We start from the raw sequence: 27,362 nt of genomic DNA, 5'->3' as shown, positions 1-27,362 counted from the left end.
TATATTGGTTCTTCCTATCCAGGAATAAGGGCTGTCTGTCCATTTTCTTATATCCTCCCCAATCTCCTTTTCGTTTCTTTTCTTTCTTTTTGTTTTTTTTCAATCTCCTTTTCTTAATGAATATTTTAAAAAAGACATCTGGAGCAGGGCACAGTGATACATACCTGTAACCACAGCACTTGGGAGGCTTAGGCAAAGGGATCAAGAGTTTGAGGCCAGTCTGGGCAACCTAGACTCTGTCTCAAAGAAAAAAAAAAGACGTTCAGATATTGATTTTCAGCTCAGAGGAAATCAACTGCCACTTTCTTCAGTTGTTCCAAATCTAGGTTCACCCAACACCAGTCCCTTTTACCATGTCACCCAGGCTGGACCCAGTGAGATCATAGTCATAAACCCAAGGTGCACTTGTAGCATTGTTGGTGCCATATCTGCCCTGGCCCTCAAGATGGGCCCCTTGGATTTGTCTGGAAAAAGGCTGGTGATGGTGTTACCTCCCTGTGACAGGAAAGCATAGAGATCACGGTGAAACTGCCACTCAGAACAGACAGGCTGAGGGTGAGGCGGCACCTTCAGGACACAGTGGGATTATCACTTTTGATAAGTTTGTTGACATTGCCCGAGGGATGTGGTACTGATCTTTAGCCAGAGAAGTCTCTGGTATTGACAAAGAGACCTTGGGGACTGTCCAGTCTTCAGGCTGCAGTGCTAACGACTGCAATATTGGGTGACATCAACGGTGGTGCAGCGAGATGCCCAACTAGTTAAGAAACATAAAGGAGAGCTGGGGATGTGGCTCAGAGTGCAAGAGATACATGCTCAGGTTGAATGCCAGCTATTTTCTAGGGCTGCATGAATTTTCATTTTCTGTGTTTACCACCAGGAATACCCTTCTCACATTCCCCGTCCTTATCTCTGTATCTATTTGGCCTTTTATCCCTCCTTTTCAGGATTCCACTTATGACTGGTGTACTCTGGGAGGCCCTCACACTCCTTTAAAAGCTGAGTGGACAGTGGGTGAACTCCCTTCCTTTGTCCACACTAAGGAATTTCTATCATTCCTGGAGCAGTTTGCTCCTGTTTCTAATATGGATTGATGAGCTCCTTATAGGCTTGTCTTGGAAAAATCTCTCCATCTTGTCATATTCAAAGGATTGGAAGTGCTATGCCAGCAACTGTTAAGGAAGAAGCCTATCCAGCTTCCCACAGCATAGTGAGCCCATTATCCTTCCCTTAACACAATGACAGTGAATTTCCCTCAACCTTAGTGCTATATAGCATGTTGGCTGTCCTTGGGAACACACATGGGAACATCTCAAAAAAAAAGTCTAGAACTGATCCTAGAATTAACCAACTCTCAACAAGATTATTTCAGGAGAAAAATGTAACTTCAGGTACTAAGTAGATGATGACTATCTCTGTTACTTTTGCCATTGGTGAGACAAAATACCCAAAATGTTAAAAGAGGAGATATTGATTTTGACTCGCAGTTTGTAGGGGTTTCAGTCCATAGTTGGCTGGCTCCAAGGCAGGGTGGCATGGCAGAGGGGCATCACAAAGGAGAAACAGTTCATGGCAGGGAGAAGGCAAAATCAGCAAGCAGCAAATGACAAGCAACAAGAGGTGACTCTCTTTCTGTTCCTTATATCCTATCCAGGCTGCCCACTCTTAGGGCAGATAGCACTCACACCCAGGGTAGGGTAGCCTTAATCCTAGCATCACACCGTGAATCAATCCTAGCATCACACCCTTGATCCCAGCATCACACACCCTAGATCCAGCCACTTTCAAAACCCCCCACCTATGCCCACATGAAGCTTTGCGGCGGCGGGTGTGTGTGTGTGTGTGTGTGTGTGGTGGTGGTGGTGGTGGTGGTGGCATCTAGATATAAGCCATAACAATGAGTTTCTTAGTAAAAGCATTACCAGCTAGCATGGGACATAGCTCACATTAGACAAAAATCAAACATGGACTAGTTCTGAAGTGAGAATAAAATGAAAGTTTATTATGAAAGTTTATTATAGGAAAAAAAACCACAATTCACTGCTGATTATTATACAGACAAAACAGTACCTAACAAAGGGTACATTTCACTTTTATGAAGTCTCAAAAGAATGCCCCTTCCTTCCTTCCTTCCTTCCTTCTCTCCTTCCTTCTTTCCTTCTCTCTCCCTCCCTCCCTTCCTTTTTTCTTTCCTTTCTTCTGTCTTTTCTTCCTCCTTCCTTCCTTTGTACTGGGGATGGAACCCAGAGCCTTCTCACTGAGATACATCCCTAACCCTTTTAAAATTTTTTATTTTGAGACAGGACCTCACTAAATCATTGGGTTGCCCAGAATGGGCTTGAACTTGTGATCTTCCTGGCTCAGCCTCCCAGAGTGCTGGATTATAGGAGTGTGTTATCATGCCAGGCTTATTTATATATTATTTTGTTGTTTTTTAGGAGGGGCAGAGCTCTTTGGACGTGGTAGAATTTAGTTATTGAACAGATGTGAATTTGTGTATGGCCCAAAATGTGCTCAGAAATGTGTTCTATTTCCCTCTGGGTGGAGATCTTACGATGGAAATGTATTACAAAGAGGTTAAATGAAAGAGGGTCCAATTTCGGTCAGACCCAGGGTCCTCTTCGCTTGCACCAATCTGTCTCAGCTAGTTTGCCTGGGGGTCTCACCTGTCTCTGGGACCACAGAGACTTGTTTGCTCAATTGACAGCCTGATTTACTTTCTCCCTCTTATTACCAAAAGTTGCACCAGCTTGCTTGTTTTCTCTCAAACTGCCTCATTGTTCCTCGGCTCAAATATATTTTAAAATTCCTCTATTTTCCCATGACATTTAACTAAAGATAAAACGAAGACCATGTGTTCTCTGTGTGTTCATTTGCAGTTTGCCATCAGAAGAAGTGAGCACACCGGAAATAGCTAAAGCTATTGGTGATCATGTGAAAAGCACGATCCATTTTGAACTTCTGAGAGCACTGCTGAATTAAAGCCCAATTACACGGTGATCAGCAAAAGCAGGTGTAACTGAATAATTATAACAGAATGGCTAAGTGGCATCCATGCTTTGAATGTCCAGGATTGGAATAATTTTCTCTCTAATCTAATTTTTGAATTGCTTTATTCTTCCCCCTTACTCCCAATAAACCAGGAAGAATTGTGTGTGCCATAATTCCTATTCTCTGGTATTTATGACCAATATATTTTGTACGGTACTACCTAGCAGTGTATCCAGATTCTGCAGTCTCTTGGATCTCGACAACTGAGCTGTTATAAAGAGTTTGGAAGCCAGAGAGCCTTCACTTGATATTACACTCCAGGCTACACACATAATATTGCTTTTTACCTGTTACCATTAGCTGGAGAGAACTTCAAGTATGTCACAGATTGGATTTTAATGAGGGAAAAAAAAACTGAAGAAAGGGAACAACTGAATGTACCTTCAAGATTTTATGGAGAACATTTTCTATTCTGATTTGATTTGGTTTATTGCACCAAATGCACCACATCTCAAGCATATTTTGTTCAAATAACATTTAGAAAATACATTTTAATGGATGATCCCACATTGACCTCTAGAGCATTCTTTGTGTGTGAATACGTGTGTGTGTGTATGATCGGTATTTAACCTAGGACCTTCACTCTGCGCCACATTCCCAGACCCTTTTTATTTTTTATTTTGAGAGACGGTCTCGTTAAGTCCCTAAATTCCCCAGGTTGGGCTCAAACCTGTGAGATTGCAGTTCTCCTACCCGAGCCTTCCAGAGTGCTAGGATTACAAATGTGCAGTCTCAGTCCTTTTTTTTTTTTTTTTTTGGTACTGGGGATTGAACTCAGGACCTTGTGCTTGCAAGGCAGGCGGTGGAACCACTGAACTAAACCCCTGGCTCTCATTCTTGTTTGATATGTCCAATGTAATTATTGGCATTTAACACTCATCTTGAGGGTCTTTGTAGATGGATCATGTTTTTGTGACCTGTACTATTATTATTTTGTCCAACAAATGCACAGAAAATGTTTAGCACTATATCAGACTGTTGAGTTATGAAATTGGAAAAATATATGCATGAGTTCATTCATAGGATGCTGAACACTGATTGGCATATGTGTCTTTTCTGTGTGCTTTTGATGATGTGTTTCTGCCTTCAGCACCCTATTCCTCTTGGAGTCTTGGGGTCTAGAGTCTCAATGCTAAATTTAGCAATTCTGAGCCCACCGTCATGTTACATCTCCTGGGGCTGCTCTCTCCCCAGGCACCCAATCACTCCAACATAATCTCTCTCTCTCTCTCTCTCTCTGACTTCCCATTTCAACAAGAAGATACAGGAAAATAAATTGTATTGTCTCCAATATGCTGTTTCACACATCTGTAACTTTGCCTCACAAAACCAGGGAGAAAGAGCTATCAGTCATTCAGTGCAAAGGGCCTATGCATTCCCCCATGCTTTGAAAAAGATCACTGAAACCAGGCAAATGAATATTCAGCTTCTCTTGCAAAATACTTGAATTTGTTCATGCAAATATGGCTCTATCAATGAAAGATGATTAAAGTGCTTATGAAAGAGTATCAACTCTCCCTAACCTTCAAATTAGCTTATCTCCTTTTTGGCATGAATATCTTGATCTATGGACCAGAAAGAACCTTGGATATAGTTACGTAGCAACCTGCTTTATATTACAATGAGGTAAGTAAGTTTGCCCAGAATCCAAAGTATATCAAGAACAGACACCTGGCTAGGCTTAACCAAAATCCATTAACTTAAAACCCCTATACATCAAGGTTACTTTCTTAGGTGTAAATAAATCTAATGCTTTAGAGAAGATAAATACTTCCAATTTTCTGAGCCTTGGCTATATTTTAAACCCTTTCTACAATTGACTGTGTTTGTTTTTTTCTCTTTGTATTTGATCTGTCCAGTGTTGCGTTGATCCTTCCACTTCACGAACATTTGCCCAATCACTGCATCTTGTCCTTCACATATTTGACGCTGGCTTGGTATTCTACGCTTGACTTCACCTTCCACTGGCTCATGTTACTGTCACTTCACACTTATCATTTATTCTCTGAATCTTTAGCATGACTTTGATAATTACTTTAAAAAATCAGCCCATAGGCTGGAGATGTAGTTCAATTGTGGAGCAATTTGAGGGCCTTGGGTTTCATCGCTAGCAGTTTCAAAGCAAAAGCAAAAGCAAATACAAAACTCAGTCCACAAAGATGAAATGCAAACTATTGTAATTTAGTTTAGACTTTTCTGTCCGTTTCTACTTCTCTTTGTGTTTGACTTTCCTGTGAAACACACTTCTCAGATTTCTAAAGGTCAGAGTTAAGCCAGTCCTGCAGCTGGTATAGAGTTGGAAAGAGTTATTAAGAGATTTATAGTCTTGTCAGCTCAACTGTGCATGTCTGTAATCACAGCTACGTAGGGGGCTGAGGCAGGAGGATAAGAGTTGGAGGCCAGCCTGGGAAACTTGGTGAGAACTTGCCTCAAAATAAAATAAAAAAGCGCTGTGGGGATATAGCTCAGCACTTCCTGGGTTCAACTCCCAGTACTACCACTACGAGATCCACAGATCAAGAGAGTGAGAGAGCAAGAGAGCAAGAGGAAGAGGGAGAGAGAAGGAGGAGAGGGGGGAGAGAGAGGAAGAGAGGAAAGCAGTCATGATCTTGTTGGTCCTGTCTGTGTCCTGGAACACACCCTGCGGTGATTCGGGCGGGGCTCCTCCTCATCAGCCAGCTGCCGGTGTTAGGTGAGTGTCCACGTGTGTTTAGGCAGGAGGGGCCTGCAGCTTGCCTTTTTCTGTTCTCGTCAGCATTAGTGGGGGTAAGAATAGTTTACTGGAGGCAAGAGGATTGTGATCGTAAGAGCAACCTGGCCTTTATAGCAAGACCTTGTCTCAAAAACAAACAAAGACAAAAAATGGATAGATGGAGTTACATATTAATACAAATATATAATAATTACACATATTTTTCTCTATTGCCATAAAGCCACATACAATTCTTTTGGTACTGGGGATCAAATTCGGGTCCTTGCGCTTGCACAGCAGGCAGCAAAACCACTGAGCTAAATCCCCGGCCACATACAATTTTTGACAAAAATGTTAGAAGACAAGTTTTGAGTTTTTTGTTTTTACTTTCAAATAATTTCAAATGTTCAGAAAAATTGAAAAATCAATACTTTTGTATAACCTCACAGAGTCTGGCTCTCACTTCATCCCCATCCACAGTACAATTACTAACATTTTTTGAATCTTTTGAGGCTAATTTCTTCTCCCCCGAAACACTTATTTGTGTTACCTAAAAACAAGGACATTTTCCTGCACGACCAGGGAATATCCATCAACACCTGGAAATCAGCACTGACACAGTGCTACCCTTTAATCCATGGGCCTTATTCAAATATCTCATTGCTCTGAGGATTTTCTTTAGGGGGGGTACTAGGAATTGAATTGAGGACATCACAGTGTTAGACAAGTGCTCTACCACTGCCACCGAGTGATGTTCCATCCCTTTTCATACCTAATTTCAAGATAGGGTCCCCCTAAGTTGCCCAGGCTGAGCTTGAACTCATGATCTTCCTGCCTTAGCCTCTAAAATCCTGGGATTATATGTGTACACCACCACAGCTGACTGAAGATCTACATTATTTTATTCATTCATTTATTCATTCATTCTAAAATATCTGAGGGTCTACCATGTTGGAGCTTGGTGGAGAAGGAGTTTCCTTTGTTATTTTTATTTTCTAGTCTGGGTTGGAATGTATTTGAAGTTTAAATACATTTTTTATTTCTCTTTTAAGCTGAAAAACAAATCTTCAACCTCAAAGATTTTAATTCAACAAGTCTAGCATGGGCACCAGTGTCAGTGTTTTCTAAGGACTCCTCAGAAGACCCATATGTGCACCCAGAGTTGAGCCATTATGATTACGTTAACCCCTGTCTCACTAGGAAATCAAAAGGTCAGTATGGGGGTCTGACAGGTTGTGCTAGGGCCACTTCTGGAATGAGTTTCTTTTCTTTGCAGAGACCAATGATCCTTGGAATCTGAATATACCATGGCTGGGGAGCAATTGGACCATTGGTCTCTAAGCAAGGACCCTGGTGCTACTTGCAAAAGTTACTGTTTCTCCCCAGAGAAACCTGGTGGGAGGCTATTAAATGTTATGTGATTTATTTCACATGTAACATGATGCCATTTTGGGCATGGCTTTTTTGTTTGTTTTTTTGGGGGGGTACCGGGGATCAAACTTGGGTCTTTGTGCTTGCGAGGCAGGTGGTGGAACCACTGAGCTACATCCCTGGCCCTGTTTTGTTTTTTTGAGACAGAGTCTCACTATGCAGTTGAGGCTGGCCTTGAACTTGCAGCGATCCTCTTGACTCTGTTTCCCAAGTGTTGAGATTACACGTGTGTGCTATCACACCCATCACCTGATCGGGTTTTTGTGGGAGTAGGTGTAACTTCAACAGGCCACCAACACTGCTTGAACCTGTCCAAGGGAGAGGCACTTACCCTGTGAAGAATAGCAAATAGACTTCACTCACATGACATCCTGTAGGGGATAAAAACAACTCTTAGTGTTAATAGATAGCTTTACTGGGTAGATAGAAGCCTTTCCTACTCAATCTGAAAGAGCCATAAAATATTTCCTTGATTGGGGCTGCTGTGATCACACTGGAGCGATAACAACTCCTCCTGTCTCTCAAATAGAACGAGGAATAGCAAAAGTCCTTGGTATAAAATATTATTTACCCTCAGCCTGGTGACTTTAATCCTTAGGTAAACTTTAAAAAGCCAATGAGACTTTAAAGTGTATCCTAGCTAAACTCTGCCAAGAGACTTCAGAATCCTAGCTCTAGTTTTTACAAATAGCCTCACTAAGAATCAGAGATACTCCTAGTACTAGAATTAATATGACCCCTTACAAAATGTCATACAGCAATGTGGTCATGGACCCCGAAGATGCTAGATCAGTTCTTACACCCATCTAAGAATTTGGGACCCACATCTTGCCTGCTCCTAGTCCCCAGAAAACTCAGTGTCCACCCAGGGGGACCAAGTGCTCCTTAAAATTTTGAAAGAAAGGGCTCGTGCAGGCTGATTAAAACTAAGATGGAAGGACCCCATTTCAGTGACCCTGGCCACATTTACTTCAGTAAAGGTGGCAGGAGTCAACTTCTGAATTCACCTTTCTAGGATAAAGCTTGAACTATGAGAGGCAAGAGAGTATCCAAAAGAAGAAAGCTACTCTGGTAAACCTCTGAAGGATTTACAGATCTCTTAAGAGCAAGACTCCAGCGGGGCTCAGATATAGGTAAGTGGTCATTAATGACCCCTGATTCACCACAGCTTAATGGGCACCTGCCTTGGGACTCCTGTTTTGAATTGGGTCCATAGAGTGGGTAATTTAGCTCAGGCTGTGACTCTCAGGCTCTTGATAGTCTATCGAATATCCCTCTCCACCATGCATTCCTCTTTGAGGGAGCTCGGGAACAAAACTCATTCATTAACTTTGAAGTGATCATGTGGGAAATAATCTCTCTAACTGCTGGATCTGTCATAGTCTGCCTTTTATGATAGAACAAAAAATATTCTGACCTATTCCTTGAGATGCCTTGATCCTCTTTAACCTAACCAATACTACCCACAACTCAAGACCAGTTGTGACATTAGATTTTAAGACAAGTAACTATCCATCCTTTGAGCTGAGCCCACACATAAATTCCTGGGAATCTCTTTTTCTCCTTTACCTTTCAAACAACCACTCTTGTTGCTTGTTCTTGTTGCTCGGCTAAAATATTCTCAATATCAGCCTCCAGTATCACATTACTATTAATATTTCATCAATAGTGGCTCTGTTTAACCAAACCAACTGCTAATTTAATTATGCTCATAGGTGCCTATGTTATTATAGTCCTCAGATGGGACAAACTAATAAGTGCTCTGCCTGGCAGGGGTGACTTCAGTCTCCTGGAAGGCAAGATATGATTGTCCACTGGGCATCCAAGAAATATGGTTTACTAAGCATCATTACCAAGGGAGACTCTTATCCTCGGGTTATAGCGCTGCCATCATTAAGTGAACTCAACTTTTAATCCATCACTTTAATACTACAGCAAATCAGGATGTCTGTAGTGAGTCTTCTTTGCTAGCCCACTCAGACCCTATGGAGTGTACTTTCACCTTCAATAAATCTATACCCTCTCACAAAGAATCAACAACTGGGATCTCATCTTACTAAAAAGCTTTTGCACAGCAAAAGAAACTACCAGCAGAGTGAAGAGACAAGCCACAGTGTGAGGAAAATTTTTGCCAGCTGTTCCTCAGACAATGAACTAATATCTAGAATATATAAAGAACTGAAAAAAAATCAGATCCCCCAAATTTAAAGACCCAGTCCAAAAAATGGGCAACTGAAATGAACAGACACTTCTCAGATGAAGAAGTAGAAATAGCAAATAAATATATGAAAAAATGTTCAACATCACGGATCATTCAAGAGATGCAAATTAAAACAATGCTGAGACTCCATCTCACTCCAGAAAGAATAGCTACTATCAAGAAATTAACCAATAACGAATGCTGGTGGGGCTGTGGGGAAAAAAGAATGCTTCTGGACTGTTGGTGGGAGTGTGGACTGGTGCAACCACTGTGGAAATCAATGAGGAGATTCCTCAAAAAACTTAAACTAGCAGCTCCATTTGACCCACCTATTCCACTTCTTGTTATCTTCCCAAAAGAATTAAGAACATCATACCACAGTGATATATGCACACCCGTATGGATAGAGACACAGTTTGTAACAGCTAAATCTTAGAAATAGCCTAAATGCTCATCAATTGATGAATGGTGTGTGAACATGTGTCAGGGTGAACAGGTGTGTTTTACCTATATTATGTGCCTTGTCTCATTTTTGTGTATTTATAATTTTTTGTTACATGTTTTCTTTTGAGTTTTCTTAGCCAAATTCAATACATTCTCACATGAAAGTCCACTTTCACAACTTTGGGAGGAGGTTGAAAATGAGTTATCAGGTGATTCAGCTACCAATGATGACTTGGATCATGTAAACCAAAGAAGTTAGCAACATATGACAGATAGAGAAGTACAGAATGGAGACCTTGATTCAGATGAGGAAGAAAAGAATAATGTAAATAAATATTTCATTAGTTAAAATGATACAAAATTGTCATATATACCTGAATGAGCCAACATTAGAACTAGGTCAGAAAATGTTATTAGGTTCTTGCCAGGGATGAAATATTGGATGGAATGCCAACACTGTGATTCAGTGTTGGAAATTATAGTGGATAATATGCTACAAGATGATTTGAAATACACTAATAATAAAATAAAAGTTAAACTTTCTGTATCAGTAGTAATATGTAAAAATATATTTATCATGACATCTCATCTGAACCAAAAGCCTTCGTAGCAGGACATTATCATTCTAATGTCAGAATATAAAGGCTTCGTGGAAAAGTGATAGATGTGGCGTTGATATTTTTAGAACAATGAGGACACTCAAGAGATTTGATTTCTTTCAAAATTGCCTGCTTTGACAACAAAAAGACCTGCCAAGAAAGAAAAAAGAAAAACATCTCACAATTTGGAGGCTATTTACTCATTTTTTTTTTGGTACTGGGGATCCAACTGGGGTCCTTGCGCTTGCCAGGCAGGTGGCGGAAGGACTGAGCTAAATCCCCAGCCCTGTTTACTCATTTTTTGGAAAGCTTTGTTTCAAACTATCAAACAATTTACACACTGTCTGAATATATGACAATTGACAAACAATTTGCATCATTTCATGGTTGTTCAAGGTCTTGGCAATGTATGCCAAATATACCTTCCAAATAGGGTAGAACGATGTATGCCCTGATAGATGCAAGATATTTTATACCTTGAATTTAGAAATTTATCCTGAAACTTGGCCACCAGGTCTTTATTAGTGCAGTAATAAACCATCTGACATCGTGAACAGACTTATTGCACCTCTTCCAAAAAGTAACCCAAATGTCGCATTCAAAAATTGGATTGTGGGTAACCCATTGGTGTTACATTTGCTAATAAAGACACCAGTTGACCAGCACAGGAACTATTCTCAAGAACAAAGTGGAGATTCCTGAAAAAATGTTGCAAGTTCACAGTAGAGAAATGCATAGTAAAAACTTTGGATTTTGGAACAGTGTAACATTGGCCTTCTATATGGTGAAGAAAAACAAAGTAGCATTGGCAGTGTCAACATCACACTGTGATGATCAGATTGGTAGTGAAGCCAGGCGTGGAGGTGCACACCTGTATTCCCAGCACTCTTTGGGCTGAGGTAGGAGGATCCTGTGAGTTCAAGGTCAGCTGGTGCTACATAGTGAGTTCAAGGCTGGCCTGGACTATGTAAGGAGAACTTGTCTCAAAAATACAAACGACAAACAAACAAACAAAAGATTGATAGTGAATCCTCCACACAAATAAAGGCAGAAATGATCACATTTCACCACAAATTGACAGGCAGAGTAGATATTGCTGACAATTTTGCAGCAACTATGATGTCACTCAAAACATGAAGCGTTGACCAACGGTTGTGTTTTACTGGATCCTAAACACGTGAGGCATAAATAGTTTCATAGCTGACAAAGAAAATAACAAGCACAAAATATCATAGAGAAATTTTCTTAGTGGATTGGGCCTGGAACTGATAAATGATCAGTTACAACAGAGGAAGAACAATATGTATCTGCCCAAAGCACTCCACAAAAGAATTCTGGAGCAGACCGGTGAACAGGCAGGTGAAACATCATAAGAACCTCCTAAGGAAACAGGAAGATGAGCAAGATGTCAAGTGTGTCCTACCAAAGAAGATGGGCAGCAAAACACCCGTGCTGTCAGTGTAAGTGATACTTATGTATGGAACATGCTGTTCTCATGTGTGAAAACTTCCTTAGGTGTGATAATTGAAGTAAAGATTATTTTTGTGGTAGTTTTATTTGCATTCTCATTGTAGTTCACACAGGAATTTATTTCTGTTGTTACTTTTTAGATTTAGTAAGCAAAAAACAGTTGATGTAGAAATTGTGTTTATTCTAAACACTCAGGATGTATTTGATATTTTATTTTATTGGTATTTCATTTTCCTGCTAAGTACACATTGTATAATATAATAGGAAGCTCCTGATAAAAGAAGAAGACAACAGAGGTGATAAGTATGTGACCTGCCAAACAGGAAAAGAAAGCTAAGCACACATGCTGTCAGTGTGAGCGTGACTTGCGTATGGAACATGCTGTGGTCATGTGTGAACACTGCCTCAGGTGTCATAATTGAAGCAAAGATGGTATCTGTGGTAGGGTTTTGTTTGTATTTTCATTGTCCTTCACATAGGAATTTATTTCTGCTGTTGCTTTAGATTTGTAAGCAAGTAGACATTTGGTTATATTTATTCTACACACTCATTACATATTAAAACTTACTATTTTATTTTATTGATATTTTATTTCCCTGATAAGCACACTTTGTTTAATATAATAAAACTCATAAAATTAAAAATTCATTGATAGAAATACTTCTAAAAAATAAATGTGGACATTATCTAACCCCCATAATGCTCCTTTAAACAAAATTTGGCATTATGTCCTGGAGACATATCTAGTGAAGTTCTTTAACTTTTCTGATCATTTTTGGTTTGAAGTCCACTTTATCTGATAGCTTTCCTTGCTGTTTACAGGGTCCTAGAGCATGGAATATTGTTTCCCATCCTTTTATTTTTAATTTAATTTAATTTTTTGGCTTTTTGAGACAGGGTCTCATTATGTAGTTCAGAGTGGTCTTGAACTCACTATTTAGTTCAGGGTGGCCTTGAACTCATGGGGATCCTCCTGTCAGCCTCTCAAGTACTGGGATTACAGGCATGTGCCACCATGTCCAGCATCCATTCTTTTCTTTTTAATCAATGAATTTCTTTTTGGATTAAATATATTTCATGTATATAGCATACCACTGCGTTTTGTTTCTTGACCTATTCTTCTAACCTGTGCCTTTTGATTGGGGAATTGAGACTATTCACACTGAGATTTATTATTGAAAGGTATTGACTTATTCTCATCATTGCATTACTTTCTTTTTTCTTTTTTTAGACAGGGTCTCATTATGTAGTTCAGGCTGGCCTCAAGCTCACAGAGATACTCCTGCTTCAGCCTCCTGAAATGCTGGGATGACAGGCATGCATCCTCATGCCTCATTGTCACTGCGTTATTTTCTTACTGTTGATTCTCTTTTTTTCCCTTTGGCTTAACTGCTTTTCCTGCTTGCTGTATTCATTCTATAAAACTTTGTCACACTGTTGGTTTCTCATTGTTGGCCAAAGCTGATGGCGATATTCAGTGTCATTCTGAGCTTACCTATGGATAAGCCAGCACACGATGGACCACCCGCTTCAGAGGCTTTTGGGTGCCCTGTGGGTGAGCCTTCAGGCAGAGGACCTCACAAATAAGATCAAACAGCTGCTACCCTGAGCACCTATGACTAAATTCTCAGAAATACATAGTTTCAAGTTTAGAAATACAGGGACTGCATATTTCAGTCCTTGTTAAATACTCACCAGAAATGAAAGTTCTTTCCCCCATCTTTTTCTTCAACCAGCAGAGCAAAGGAGCGAAGATTTATTCAAAGTGATGGATCTCACACCAGTGGCACTTTGTCACATTTCATGCTATCATCTTTGTAATAACCCAGGGAAATTATTTTAATGGTCTACACTGTATATGTGAGAAATGAGCTCAGAAGCGAGCTCACAGCGGAGTCAGGCAGTGTCTACTGCCGATGTCTTCGGCTCAGCTTCGTCCTTTGAAGTCTACTGCATGGCCTGCCAGTCAGCTCCCACCTACCCTCTACTTGGAGATGCTGCTTTTGAATTAACCAGGGTAATTATTTGGTCCATTATTTGGAATTGTATAGAATTTATTATTTGAGATCAAATACATATAGTAATCGCTTAGAAATCTTACTGAATTTGATATTAAATAATAAACATTGTGTGGGTACAAATTACTATTAGGGTCATGTATTTTGGGTATGCGAAGCATTTTTTGAAGGAAATAACTTTAGGACAAAACTTGTCACACCCATATGCATAGACATTTTATTGCTAGGATTGTAATATTCAATAAAAATATAGTTAACATAAAACACTCTTATGTGATTATGTACTACATTTATTCCACTTTTGGTTAAAAAATGTATAAAATATTTTTATTTCATTGAACAAAGTTGTGTGTATTCAAAAGGGCATTATTCAGCCTAATATGGGCTGCATGTCTGTAATCCAAGCACTGTGGGAGGCTGAGAATTGTAAATTTAAGGGCGTGCACTTGGGCAATTGAGTGACTTAGAGAGACTCTGTCTCAACAAAGGCTGGGTATGTAGTTCAGTGTAAAGGCTTTGGTTCAATCCCCAGTACAGCAAGCAAAAAACAAAACAAAAAAACAAATCAAAACAAAACAAAATGCAAGAAAGGTACGGAATATCTGTACTGAATAATTTTTCAGGCGGAGTCGCCCTCTGAGTGCAGGCCTGGAGGGGTGGTAGCCGAGCGCCGATGCTGGAAGTTCACATCCCGAAGTTGGGGCCAGAGCCTGGAGAAAGCCTACATGATCCAGAAACTGTACAAAGTGCCTGACTTCCTGTGGAAGTACCTATCCGACTGGAGGACCAGGAGCCTAGAACAGTGGCAGCAGGGTTGGAGGCCTGCATCCAGGGCATCCTGTACCTGAACCAAGATGTGCCCGAGGAGTTACTGGAATTCCTGAGATTCTGACACTTTCCAGGGGACCTCAAGGCCAGCAGCTGGGGATGAGGAGGGCCAGGGAGTCTCAGTAGCATGTGAGCAAGGAAAGGTTTTGAAGAACGAGCCCCTTTCCTCCTCCCATTGGCCAAGCCCTAGCCTGGTCCTCCCTGCTGAGACCTGACCTCTCCCATCGGCTTTCTCAACCCTGAGAGAGACTGAAGAGAGGCTGAAGTTGGACAACCTTGGTTACCCTAGCTGCCTCCACCTCCGGAACTGGGCTCCTTACAAATAGAAGCATGCCCCCGTGGGACATGAAGTTCTGGGCTCGTGTCTCCACCCCTTCCTCACCTCCCCCGAGCATCCCCAGGTAGCTTACAGAGTCTCTCTTCTTTTCAGCACCCCAGGGAATTCCTGCCTAGCGACAGCAGCAGATCACAGCTGCACCACTGGTCTGTCATCAGCTTCTGCAGGGACCCCTACATTAGTGTGCCTTCTCCAGAGCCTCTGCCCAATGTGGTGGTGAACCATGTGCTCCAGGGCCTCTATGGATTCAGCACCAGCCCAGCACCAGCCCAGTCAAAGGCTGACTCTAACCCTGTTCCTCTGTCACCCACGCCCTGATGAGTCCAGGAGCCTCAGGGCCACCTGTGAGTAAGGCCATGTGCCTCAGTCCTATGAGTACCACTCAAGGAGCAAAGGCTGGGTCATCCTTTGGCCCGGACACAGGACTCTACTGTGCCTTATTTTGTCAAGGCTCTGAGCTGGGGATTCGCTGGCAGTTAGGTGGTCTTAGCACCCAGGGGCCAAGGCAGGGCAAGGAGATGAGGAATAAAGGGAAAGACAATTAAGAGGAAGATGGGAGACATAGGTATAGTTCTTAACCTAGACCAGAAGGGGGCAGGGGCAGTAAGGTTGAGGCGAAGTAGCTCTTGCAGTTTGGGAGCCTGGGGATAGGGCAAGCACCCACTGGCCAAGCAGAATCCTGATATGGTGGGATGATGATTTGGGGTGGGGGCTACCGACCTAAGCCAGCCCATACACAGGTTATATATATATAAAAACAACCCACTTTTTTTATTGGTCAGCAAAGATACCAGTAGATTGTTACAAGATCGGGCCTGTGGAATGTGAGGCAAGTGGACCACTTTGTCAGGTGCGGGCACTGGACCAGCGCAGCACAGAGCCTGGGCCACCTTCACCCTCATTAGTGTTGTGCCAAGCAAGTCGATAAATCACCAAACCCTGGGACCAACGACAAAGTTAAACTGAAAGGAGTTTATTCACGCGCGTGGACTCCACTCCCTAAGCGAAGTGAAGCCCTGAGTCCAGGAACAGCACAGTTTATATAGGGTGTTACAGCAGCATAGCTTTTATAGGTGTTATTTTAAGGAGAGAAGTTCAAGGGGAGGTTAACATGTTTTTGACTAGTTGCAAAAGTATTTTTCACAACTCAGCTATCTCGCTGTCTTGTCAGATTAGGGCAATTTATAGTAAAGGGAGGCACCAGGCACTATCTCTTTCCGAGAAGCGATGAAGCAAGTTTACAGAGGCAGAACAAGCAGTGACAAAAACATCTATTTTATAAGGGGAGGGGCCTGAGGGGAGTTCATCTACAGGCCAAGATGGCGTTTCTGGGTTTATCCCGGTCTCACAACTAGGGCAGGGGGCTGGCACAGGTGGTCATGCCGAGGGCAGAGGTCCTTAGAGCCCTACACCAAGGAGTAGGATCCTGCAACTGGGTGGTCTCAACAAGCTTGGCTGGGCTCTGCCGAGGCCTGGAGATGCAGGCTGGGTTTTTGTTTTGTGAGTTCTTGCTATGTAGCCCAGGCTGGCCTCCTAGGCTCACATGGTCCTCCTATCTCAGCCTCCCGAGTAGCTGGGTGTGGGCTGTTTATGCTTGATTTCCCTCAGGTTAGGAGACATAAACACTGCCCTGAATCTGTGGATCAGGTTCTTCTGAGAAGGGATAAAACCCAGGGAGCCCCTGCCCCAGGGTCTGTGCCGCATCACCAGCGGGAACTGTCCTGGGTCAGCCTCCAGGACTCACCACGCCCTCTAGAACTTTGCCAAACACCATGTGCTTGGTGTCCAGCCAGGCTGTCTTGACTGTAGTGATGAAGAAGTGGGTACTGCTGGTGTCTTCGCCAGCACTGGCTATGTTCACCCAGCTGGGGCCATAGTGTTTCAGCTTGAAGTTCTCATCTGGGAAGTGCTCGCCACAGGTGCTCCTGCTTAGGAAGAGGGCAGAGCAGTTTGGGGAGTGGGGCTGACCCACACTAAGGAGAACTTTGCGGTGAGGATTTCAAGCAGCTCAGACAGTCCTTTGTGTCAGGCTAGGTGTGGGTGGTGCCGGGCCCCACACACTCCCGCAGCCTTGGAGCCACAGCCTGCTGCCTATGACGGGGGTGGGGTGAGGGCGGTTGGGTCTGCCCGGCTGAGGTGAGGAACAGCACACTGGACGGATGACTTTACGGCTTCTGACTAAGATCTGCGGGGCCCTAGCCTGGCTGTGACCTGAGGGATTTGGTGGAGGACATTCTGGGGCTGACTGGCTGGGCTTCCCAAGAGCACAGAAAAGAGGCGCAGCTGCAGCACAGAGATGGGTACAGAGAGGTAGGAAGGGGCCATGGAGAGGGGCTGCTCTTTGAGTTCTGGAGATTCTAGGAATCTTGCAAGGACTGAGCATAATAAAAGGCACTGATGGAACAGCAACAAATAATTTTGCATAAGCAGAGTAACAGATCTTTCTCAGGGTAGGTGATGAGGGGTGCATGTCTGTGGGTATATGTGGTTATACATATGTGCATGTGGGTGCAACTATGTGTGCATGTGTGTGCACACAGGTGTATGTGCTCAGTGTCTCTCCTCATTGGCTCCTCTTATCACAGTTTGTATTTGGGACATTCTTTTTTTTGGTACCAGGGATCAAACCTGAGACCTTGCTCTTGTGAGGCAGGTGCTGGATTCACTGAGCTAAATCCCTAGCCCTGGGTGATTCTTAATATATCATAATCATGCAATCGTATTATATAGATATTAAATATTAAACTTTTCATCCTTATGAAATGAAAACATAAAGAAGGGTAAAAAAATGCTAATAACTATTCTTAACTTGGCTTTGGCTCAGTTTTCAAATCAATCACTCAAATAGTAGCATGTTGTTTCTAACTACTTACTGAAATGATTTCCCACACTGTGTTACCAATAGAGGTCTTTTTCTTTTAGGTTTTTTTTTTTCTGAGACATGGTCTTTCTATGTACTCCAGGCTGGTCTTGAACTGGGTATGTAGCCTAGGCCAGAGGTGAACTTTTAATCCTCCTGCCTCAGCTTCCCAAAGGCTGGGATTACAGGTGTGTGCCTCCATGCCTAGTGGAGGTCCTTCTTTATGCGCTGTGTTTCAGTGTCATGGTGCTCCAACTCTCAGTTACTCTGCTGTTGCTCTCTATTCTCTATTTCCACTTCTACCTGTAGCTCTGTATCTTGGCCTAGTGCTCATCCAGCTGGTTGATTATTATCTTAGTTGGAAAATGCTCTTTGACTGTAACTTTGGCAGGTTTTTCAGGTGACTTCTTGCTTCTGCTCTGTGCTCCCCAGTCTTTAAACCACCAGTTTGAGTAGAACTGCCTGCACCATCCTCCAAATCCTATGGGACTGGCAGCCACACTCATCAAAGGAGAGAGATGAAATTTCAGAGTCCATCGGGCTGGTATAGCCAAAGGGATTTAGAATTTTCTGATTTTGTATTTATTTAATCTTCTGGGTTTTATTCATCGTGAAATTTTACATTCATTTTGATTTTTAAAATTTTGTATTGAAACACTATTTACTTTGATGACTCAATTTGTTTGACACCCTCCCTCTCCTAACTTTTGAGGCTGAGGTCAGCACCTCGCCACCCCAGGCTGGTCCCAGCTCTGTCTGGAATTATTCTGGATCTAAGCCGTGGTCCTCCTACTGATTCCAGCCTTTCTGGGTCCACGAGCCCCTCTTATAATGAATGGAAGCTCTCAACCCCTGCCTAGGCCATGGTGGCTTTGATTTGGTTTGGTCTTTCTGCTTTTGTTGCCCAGCATTTTACCCTGGCAGATCTACAGGTGGCGCCTGGCTCTCTCTTTGTGGCTACAGGAAAGATCTCCTTGACCTCCTTTTGCCATGTTGGTACCTGCAGCAAAGAATGAAACTGTGAGGACCCCAGACAGATCACTCTAAACATGAAGATAGGAGCAAAAAGTGGCTTTCAAGGATGCCGGTGGCTCAGTGAGTGACTCCTGTCACTCTTGAGAGCCCCGAACAGAACTTTCTGCTGCTTTATATATCTTTTTTTACATTTATGAAGGTTAATTCCATTGGAGTTTCCCTGGGAATATAGCAAGAAGATTTATACCAAGCAGAGGGTGGGTGGGTGGGGCAAAGATTTCTGGCAGGGCTTTCTGAGTCCTTTATGCTGGTTTGGTGACAGATTACAGAAATTGTCATGGCTACTCAGGTACATTCTACAAAGAACATAGTTACCTGGTTAACCTATAGTTGCTTAATAACATAATTAACTCATAGTTGCCCAGTTTCTTTCGGAGGGGTGGCCTCCTCTCTCAGCAGTACTAGTTAGGTATCAGCCAGAAAAACAAAACAGTAGGAGGTAGATATATTTAAAAGACTTCTGAGCCAGGGATGTAGCTCAGTGGCACCGCTCCTGCCTGGCAAGTGCAAGGTCCTGAGTTTGATCCCTGGTACCAGAAAAACAAAAAACAAACAAACAAACAGAAAAACAGAGTTCTTGTGAGGATATGGCTTATACAGTTATGGAGCTGACTAGGCAAGTTCAAATCCATACAGCAGGCTGTCAGGAAGGACAGTGGGATCTTCAGGCATGGTGTGAAACTGCTGTTCATAGACAGAATTCCTCTTCCTTAGAGAAGCTTCAGCTTTGCCCTTTTAGAGGTTTCATCAGGCACACTCATGATTTAGGTTAATCTCCCTTACTTACAGCCAACAGTTTATGGTCTTAGACTGCTGAGAGCTATAGCTTAGCAGGGTTGACATATAAAGCTGCCTGTATTTGTCCTCATTGATTTCTGGTTAGGCTGGACCTTGTGTGAGGTTCCTCACACAGAGCAATCACTCAGAAATCAATATAAATTACTAAAAGATGCTGGGCATGGTGGCACACGTCTGTGAATGCCTGTGACCCCAGCCCTCTGGGAGGTTGAAATAGGAGCATTGAAAGTTCTCAACTTAGTGAAACCCTAACCCTAACACTGTCTCAAAATAAAAGACAAAAGTGGTGCCGGGATTTAGGTCAGTGGCACCGTGCCTGCCTTACAAGGGCAAGGTCCCGAGTTTGATCCCCAGGAAGGCAAAAAAAAAAAAAAAAAGAAAGAAAAAGAAAAAGGGCTCAGGAGGTAGCTCGGTATGCTACGGGCCTGGGTTCAACTCTCATTACCGCTAAAAAAAAAAGAAAAGAAAAGAAAGAAAAAAGAGAAAAGAAAAGAAAAAAGAAGAAAAGAAAAGAAGAAAGACCAAAAAGTACTTATTCTCGTCCATGATTCTACTGGGACATGCTTTACGTCCCACTGAAGAGCCTTACATGTACTGTTTGTTTTCGTAACAGTGCAAGGTGTAACACTAGTATGTCCTGACACTAACTTAGTTTCTTGAAATTTAGAACATATTTTTCACACAGAAAAACAAAAATATAAGAGAGAAAGGGCTACTATCAAAATCCATTGATAGGTCAGAGAGCCGAACCTCTTCGCGGGCCAGGGAACAATGAAACCGGAAGGATGAAGGTGACAGCGGTCCTGCTCCCTATGTCAGACCGGCCCAGCCCAAACTTTAAAACGTGTTACAAGTGACCCTCTATCGCTCCTTTTCATCTTTCTGCCCACGTTGGTGCTACTGGCACCTCGGTTCATTAACTTAATTCTTTCCACGATTCTGGCCGCATACCAAATCGGACAAGGACCTGGTCAAGTTTCCCCAGAAGGTCAACATTGAAGCTACCCGGTGAATCGGATTCCGTTTTCAGGGTACCATGGATCCATGTCGGGCATCGCCACTAGGGGCCAGACCACAGCGACGAGCTTGCACCCTGCTCGGCTTGCATGCGGGGAACAGGCCCCGGGGTTTGCTGTTGAGATTCCTGAGACTTCCCGTTCTAGTCCCGCGTCCCCCCCCACCCCGACGTCCCCAGTGCACCCCACATTCTGGAACTCTGGAGCCCTCTTTTCTGGGTCCCTCACCTTCCTCTTCCTATTCCCCAGCTCAACTCTCCGATTTCCTTCCTGCTCTGCGCCCTTCCTGGTCCTTGGATATTTTAGTGTTTTGGGTGAAAAATAAAACTCTTAGCCTAAATGACCTGCCTGGGAGGGTCACTCAATCTCTACCCTAGCTGTGTACCGGGACTAAAAGGCAGGCCTTGTTTGAAGTTGAATTTCTCTTGAGAAATGGGGCCATCACAGCAAGACAGCTCATACTAGGATAAAGGTACTCAGTGCTTTTTTTTCTTGACAGGGTCTTACTATGTAGCTCAGGCTGCAACCTGGCCTGGAACTCTTGATTACAACGCCTGGCTTCAGCCATTGATAGATTGACAGGGTCTTGCTATGTAGTCCAGGCTACCCTTAAACTAGCTATGTAGCTCAGGCAGACCTGGGTCCTGAATCTCAGCTCTGCTACTGACACTGGAAGCTGCTTAAGAGGTTTTCTGTGGGGGGCATTAGTGCTGTTTTTTAGTCTGTAAGGCAGAGAGAACAATATTTACCTTATAAAATTGCCTTGAAGATTAAACAGAACAGCACAAGTTAAAATATTTCCCACACACACACACACAAAATATTCCACATAGTAACTGTGATTGTCATGAACGTTGATAGAGGCATCCAAGTCCTTGGAGTATGCAAAGTATTTGGTGAATTTTCAATTAGCTGTGACTATTTCTTTTATTGGTAGAAATAATAACGTTACTCCTAGCAGTACAACTAATATTGTGGCTAAGGGAGAAATTCAAGGACACAATGTGCAGCTCATGCTGATGGCGTGTCGTGATGGAGGAGTGGGCAACTGATCTGCTTGTGAATACCAAGGCCAAAGACATGGGCACTTTGGAGGGTCTGGTGCTGGGTCAGGAAGGCTGCGGGTACCGCTGGTGAGTTGAGTTGTGAGTCTGTCTTCAAGGCCCAGTGAAGACCCGTATTTGAGTCCCTTAAAATTTGTATGGACTACTTTTGTTTTCTCAGTTGTTTAACAAAGCCAGTTATGAAACCAGCAGCAGATTGACTCTTATAGAATATGGAACAAAGCTAAAACAAAGACACTATGGCTTCCAGTGTATCTGAAAAGGGCTCGCCAAAAACTGTGGCCACTTGTACCTGATTTGAGGCAGCGAAACAAAAGGCAGGAATTGGAGAAGACTTAAAATGAAGACTGCTGAAATCGATAGTGTGTGTAGGTCAGCGAAATCTGGTGTGACCTCAGGCAGAACTTGTTCTCTGCAGGGCAACAGCTTTCTGCCTGTGTGTGTCTGTATTTGCAGGAGGGTGGGAGGGGGTTTGGGGGAATTGATGGGAATCAGTTCCACTTGTATCAGTGAGCCCATCTGGGACATGGCAAGGACACACGGAGACTGCAGGAACTGTCACATGGGGAGCACTGTGGCCCAGTCATGATCATTTGAGCCTGAAGTGCTGTGTAACTGCTGAGAGAAAGCACTGTAGCAGCAGGAATCTCTTTTCCTGGATGGGTCTGTTGCATGTAACCCGCTTACACTGCAGTTTACACAGGTCACACCTGATACAGGTTGATCTCCAAAGCAGCATTCCATCACCTACCATATGCTACTCACTTCCCCTCGCCCCGTCAGTTCTTTTTTTTTGGTACCGGCCGATCAAACTCGGGACCTTGCACTTGCAAGGCAGGCGGCAGAACCACTGAGCTAAATCCCCGGCCCGCCCCTTCAGTTCTTAATCCTTGGGGTGAGATCTATTTCTAAGGAATCCAGTGTGCCCTCGGAACATCTAGGTAATAATCACTCCGGAGTAAAAGGAAGCAAAATTAGGAGGCTCCTTTGGAGTTAGCAAGAATCACAATTTGCTCACAAACTGCCTTCCACCTGTAGCTCAGGCCCTCCCCTGAGCAGCTGTGCCCCTGAACAGCATGGCTTCCACTTCGCCAAGGTGCATCATTCACCAGCTGTCTTCTCCAGGAATCATCTTCTTTGACTTCGCTGTAGCATTTGAGTGTTTCCTATGAGATACCTGCTTATTTGGTTTTGCACTCAGACACCCTCCCTCCCTTGAACATTCCCTCCTATCTGCCTTTCAGAGTGAGGCGCAAAGCACACCTCAGTGCTTCTATCAACCCTCACTGGGGGAAAATCACTCCTCATGATGCTAGGAACCAGCTGCATACACATAGCTCGCCAAGTGCACCCCTAAACGCAACCTAACCCCTTCCCTCCACTCACATAAGCTCTTCCCAGCTTCCTTTGCCTTCAGTGACATTCTCCTACTTCTTCACAGGCTCAGGCCTGAAGCGCCACCTGTGATTTCCTGCCATTAACACCTCCAGGGGCATTCTCTTTCACAGTTCTCTATATGGGCATCCAGTCAGCCTTGAAGGCATTTTTTCTTTTTTTAAAATTTCATTTTTGTATTTTGAGGCCAAGTCTCATATGTAGTCTAGCCTGGCCTTGAATTTATGCAGCCCAGGCTGGCCTTGAACTTCTAATCCTCCTGCCTCAGCCTCCTGAGTGCCGGGATTAGTTTTGCAAGGTACTCAATCTTAAATTTCAAAAATCCCCTGCTACCTCTTCCTCCTTACTTCCTGCCCTGCCCTTTACCAATTCAAGGCTTCTAAGTCACCTTTTCTCAGTCATACTCTTGCTTCCTATTGTCATAGATTTCCATGTTGGCAGCTCACGGGTGAGCGTTCTATCATGCACCCTGCCTCTAAGTCTCTGCCCTCCACGTGAGCCTGGAGTGTGTGGATTTTTAGACACTGCAGAGCCCCTCCTCCTGCATGGCCATGCTTTCGCCTGTACTCAGCACAATGCCTTTTGAAACAGGCACTCAACTAATGTCTGTGTAACAAATGGGTACAAAAAGATGCACTTGACAGCCGCCACTTCTGAAGCACAAGGGGAACCGAGGTAGACAAAGATTGCAACTCCAATTTAAAAATGCTCTTCTGCTGAAAATGAGCACAATGTTTGAGCTGTAAATATTCTGCCTGGATAATTAAACAGAACAAAAGATAATAATAGTTAGCATAAAATGCAATCACATTTTAATAGATTCTGAAAATTAAACAGGTTTTCTGACAATAAATCTTAAAACATTTCCCTTATCCATATTAGACAACCATAATTTCTGGTGACTCAGAAATGGCCCAGTCCTTTGAATTACATTGTCATTATTACCATGGAGCCTGGAAATTGTATCCTTGGTATTATAGATACAAACATAGTCCCTTTTTCTTTTGGTACTGGGAATTGAACTCAGGACCTTGCGCTTGTGAAACAGGTGTGGCACTGAACTAAATCCCCAGGCCCATAGTCACTCTTAAATATCAGATGCTGTTGTATTTAGCATTTGATTTTACCCGGCTTACTAGACTTGTAAATTATCCTGTTTCTGTATTATAAACCCTGTCAGAAGACACAGGACTCTAGGCCAAAGCACAGCAGGTACATGACTGACCCTGGTTCCCTTGTCCTCTAATCCCAAGGGGATGCACAGCCCAGATGGGTGTCAGCACAGAGGGTGAGCTCTGTTACAGCTGAGCGAGGGGAACCCCACAAAGAGTCTGTTCCGAGGGATTCTCCACCCTTCAGGGCTGTGAAAATAAAGAGAGTGAGGGCTTTGCATTCTTGACAGACTCAGTGAGATACAGCAAGTTTCCTGGGAACCATGGTGGATTGGCTTTGCCAACATATATCAGATGAGAATCCATATTTGAAGGAGGCAGGATGTCAGTCTTATCTTTCTGAATTTAGGGTATAGACTATTAGGATTACTTGCTCGGTGAATGACCTTTACTCAAGAAGAAACTCAGTGGGCTGGGGATTTAGCTCAGTGGCACTGTGCCTGGCTGGTATGATTCCTGCTACCAAAAAAAGAAGAAGAAGAAAAAAAGGAAATTATTCCATCCCAGCTTGCTGTGAAAAAAAGAAACTCAGTGGTTATTAAAACCAATATTTATGAACAAAGGAAAAGTTATGACATTTTATTTCAACAGGAATGTTTTTCATCAATGCATGACAGTAAACCAAGTGAAATTCTTTTACTTTAGCAAAATTTGAGACCTTAGGAATCAGCCTTTTTCATGCTGTTAGTCAGCTTTCCAGCACTGTGACAAAACACTTGAAATAATCAACTTATAAGAAGGAAAGATTTCCTTTGGCTCATGGTTTTAGGGATTTCACTCCATGGGCTGCTTGACTTTTGCTTTGGGATTGTGGCAGCACAGCGTGTCATTTGGGCTGTGCCTGAGTTGGTGGGAGTGAGGGCGTGTGGCAGAGCCCTGTTCCTCTCACAGAGGCTTGGAAGCAAGGAGAAAACAGGAAGGTGCTGGGGCAGCAATATCCTCTACAAGACATTCCTCAAGACCTGACTTCCTCCAGTAGAACCCGCCTCCTAAATGTCCTACTCCCTCCCAGTAGCTCCCTGGGCTGGGGACCAAGCCTTCTACACATGGACCATAGGAGGAGATTCAAGATCTAAACTGTAACACATGCTGTGTGTGATTCTTCTTTAAAGCTATAATGTTGCAGCAGAATCTGACATACAGTGGAACCTTGAGTTAAAACTGGCCTGACATATGAACAACTTGGGTTACAACTGGAATTTTTGTTTTAAATAATGAACAAAGTCTGGAGTTACAACCCAAACGCCACCCACTTGTGCTTCTAGATGGTCTCAGATACAGATTTAACTCTTAAAAAGTTCTGGAAGGAACATTACAACATCCTTTCCAGTGTGGGATTAACTGAGAAACCCTGGGCCAATATCTCTCTAAGGGCACTGAGATCCGCCTGTATACAGGAGAGAGACTTTGAAGGCTGTGTAGAGGAGCCTGAACCTTCAATTGTCCAACTTGAGTTACAACCAGCCCTCATGAACGAATTGAGTTTGTAAGTCAAGGGGCCACTGTAACTTTGAATATTATTATTAATCATTGACAACAAATATTATTTTTGACAATAAATATTATTTAACAATAATTTATTAACTAACAATTAATACATGATAAAATAATACATAAATAATTTATTCAACACAATATATCCAGAATACTATCATTTAAAATGAAATCACTGTAAAAAAATAAGGTATTTTGTACTCCTTTCCTTCATAGCAAGTTCAAAATCTGGTGTATCGATTCCCCTTCTTGCATCTCTCAGATTCCTAGCACATTTGAAGTGCGCAGGCCTCACAGGGTTCCTGGCCATCATCCCAGCCAGACAGCTCTACAAGAGGAGTGCTGGAGAGGTTCAGGGAGGGGGAATCAGTAAACCCTGAGATAGGAACATAGCAAGGAAAAGTACAACTGGAACTTTTTTTGAAGTAATATTAGAGTTTATAGAAATTTGAAGAAGAAAAACAAATATGGCCAGTAGGTTTGGCTATTTCCAGGGGTCCCTACAGGTACCCTAGTCAGGTTGTCCTTGATGGATTTGTGATGTTGAAATCTGGCCCCCAGAAACCTAAGTGTCTAAATATAGTGAGTTCTTCTCATAGAGGCAAATGGCTAGTAGCCAATCTCAAGACAGGGATGCATGAATTGGCTGGGCTCAAACTCATGATCCTTCTGCCTTGGGCTCTCAGGGTGGGACTATTGTTGCATGCCACCACCCCTGGCTGATTTTTTAAAACCCTTTTTTGTTCTTTTTTTACCCACTCTTTTTTTTTTTGGTACCGGGCATGGAACTCCAGTCCTTGTGCTTACGGGGCAGGCAATGGAACCACTGAGCTAAATCCCTGGCCTCTACCCACACTTTTTATTGGTTATAAAGTTTAATGAGTTTCATTTTGGCAGGTGAGTATAAACAAATAACATACTTTGATCATCTTCATTCCTTCCATTACCCCAAGTTTCATATTTTTGGGGGGTGAACTTCAGTGTGTACACTATATTTTTGCTCATATCCACCCTCTTTTAAGAGGACCAATTTTTAATGAAACTTTTTTATTTTGAGATAATTGACATAAAGTTACAGAGAGAGGCCATTTTCTCAGTGTCACCCAATGGTAACATCTTGAAGAACTGGAAGACAATATCACAAACAGGATCTAGACATGTATGGGGTCAAGACATTGAGCAGTTTCATTGCCCTCTGATCTTTCCTCTTGCTCTTTTGAAGTCACACTCCCTCCCTCCAGCTTCCAGTGTCCACCTTTTTGGGAACCATTTTAATCTACTTCCATTTCTATAATTTTGTCATTTCAAATATGTTATATAAGTGAAATCATACGTTACGTAAGCTTTTATACTCAGTGTAATTCTGAGAGTCATTCAGGTTCTTGCTTGCACCTATGAACGGTTAGTTCTTGGTTCTACTTCTTTTGTACAGATGTGTCACTCTTTCACCCATTGAAA

General features: G+C 42.8%; 1 pseudogene; it reads right to left on the bottom strand.

Moving 5' to 3' along the window:
• Positions 1–15,916: 15,916 nt before the first annotated feature.
• LOC101726321 (fatty acyl-CoA reductase 1-like) overlaps positions 15,917–27,362 on the bottom strand; it is a 44,194-nt pseudogene continuing 32,748 nt past the window's right edge.

The sequence above is a fragment of the Heterocephalus glaber genome, unplaced genomic scaffold (assembly GCF_053883595.1).
Source record: "Heterocephalus glaber isolate CG9 unplaced genomic scaffold, H.glaber_assembly_v1.0 deba00000281, whole genome shotgun sequence".
Taxonomy (NCBI): Eukaryota; Metazoa; Chordata; class Mammalia; order Rodentia; family Bathyergidae; genus Heterocephalus; species Heterocephalus glaber.
This window is presented reverse-complemented; position numbering and strand designations above follow the sequence as displayed.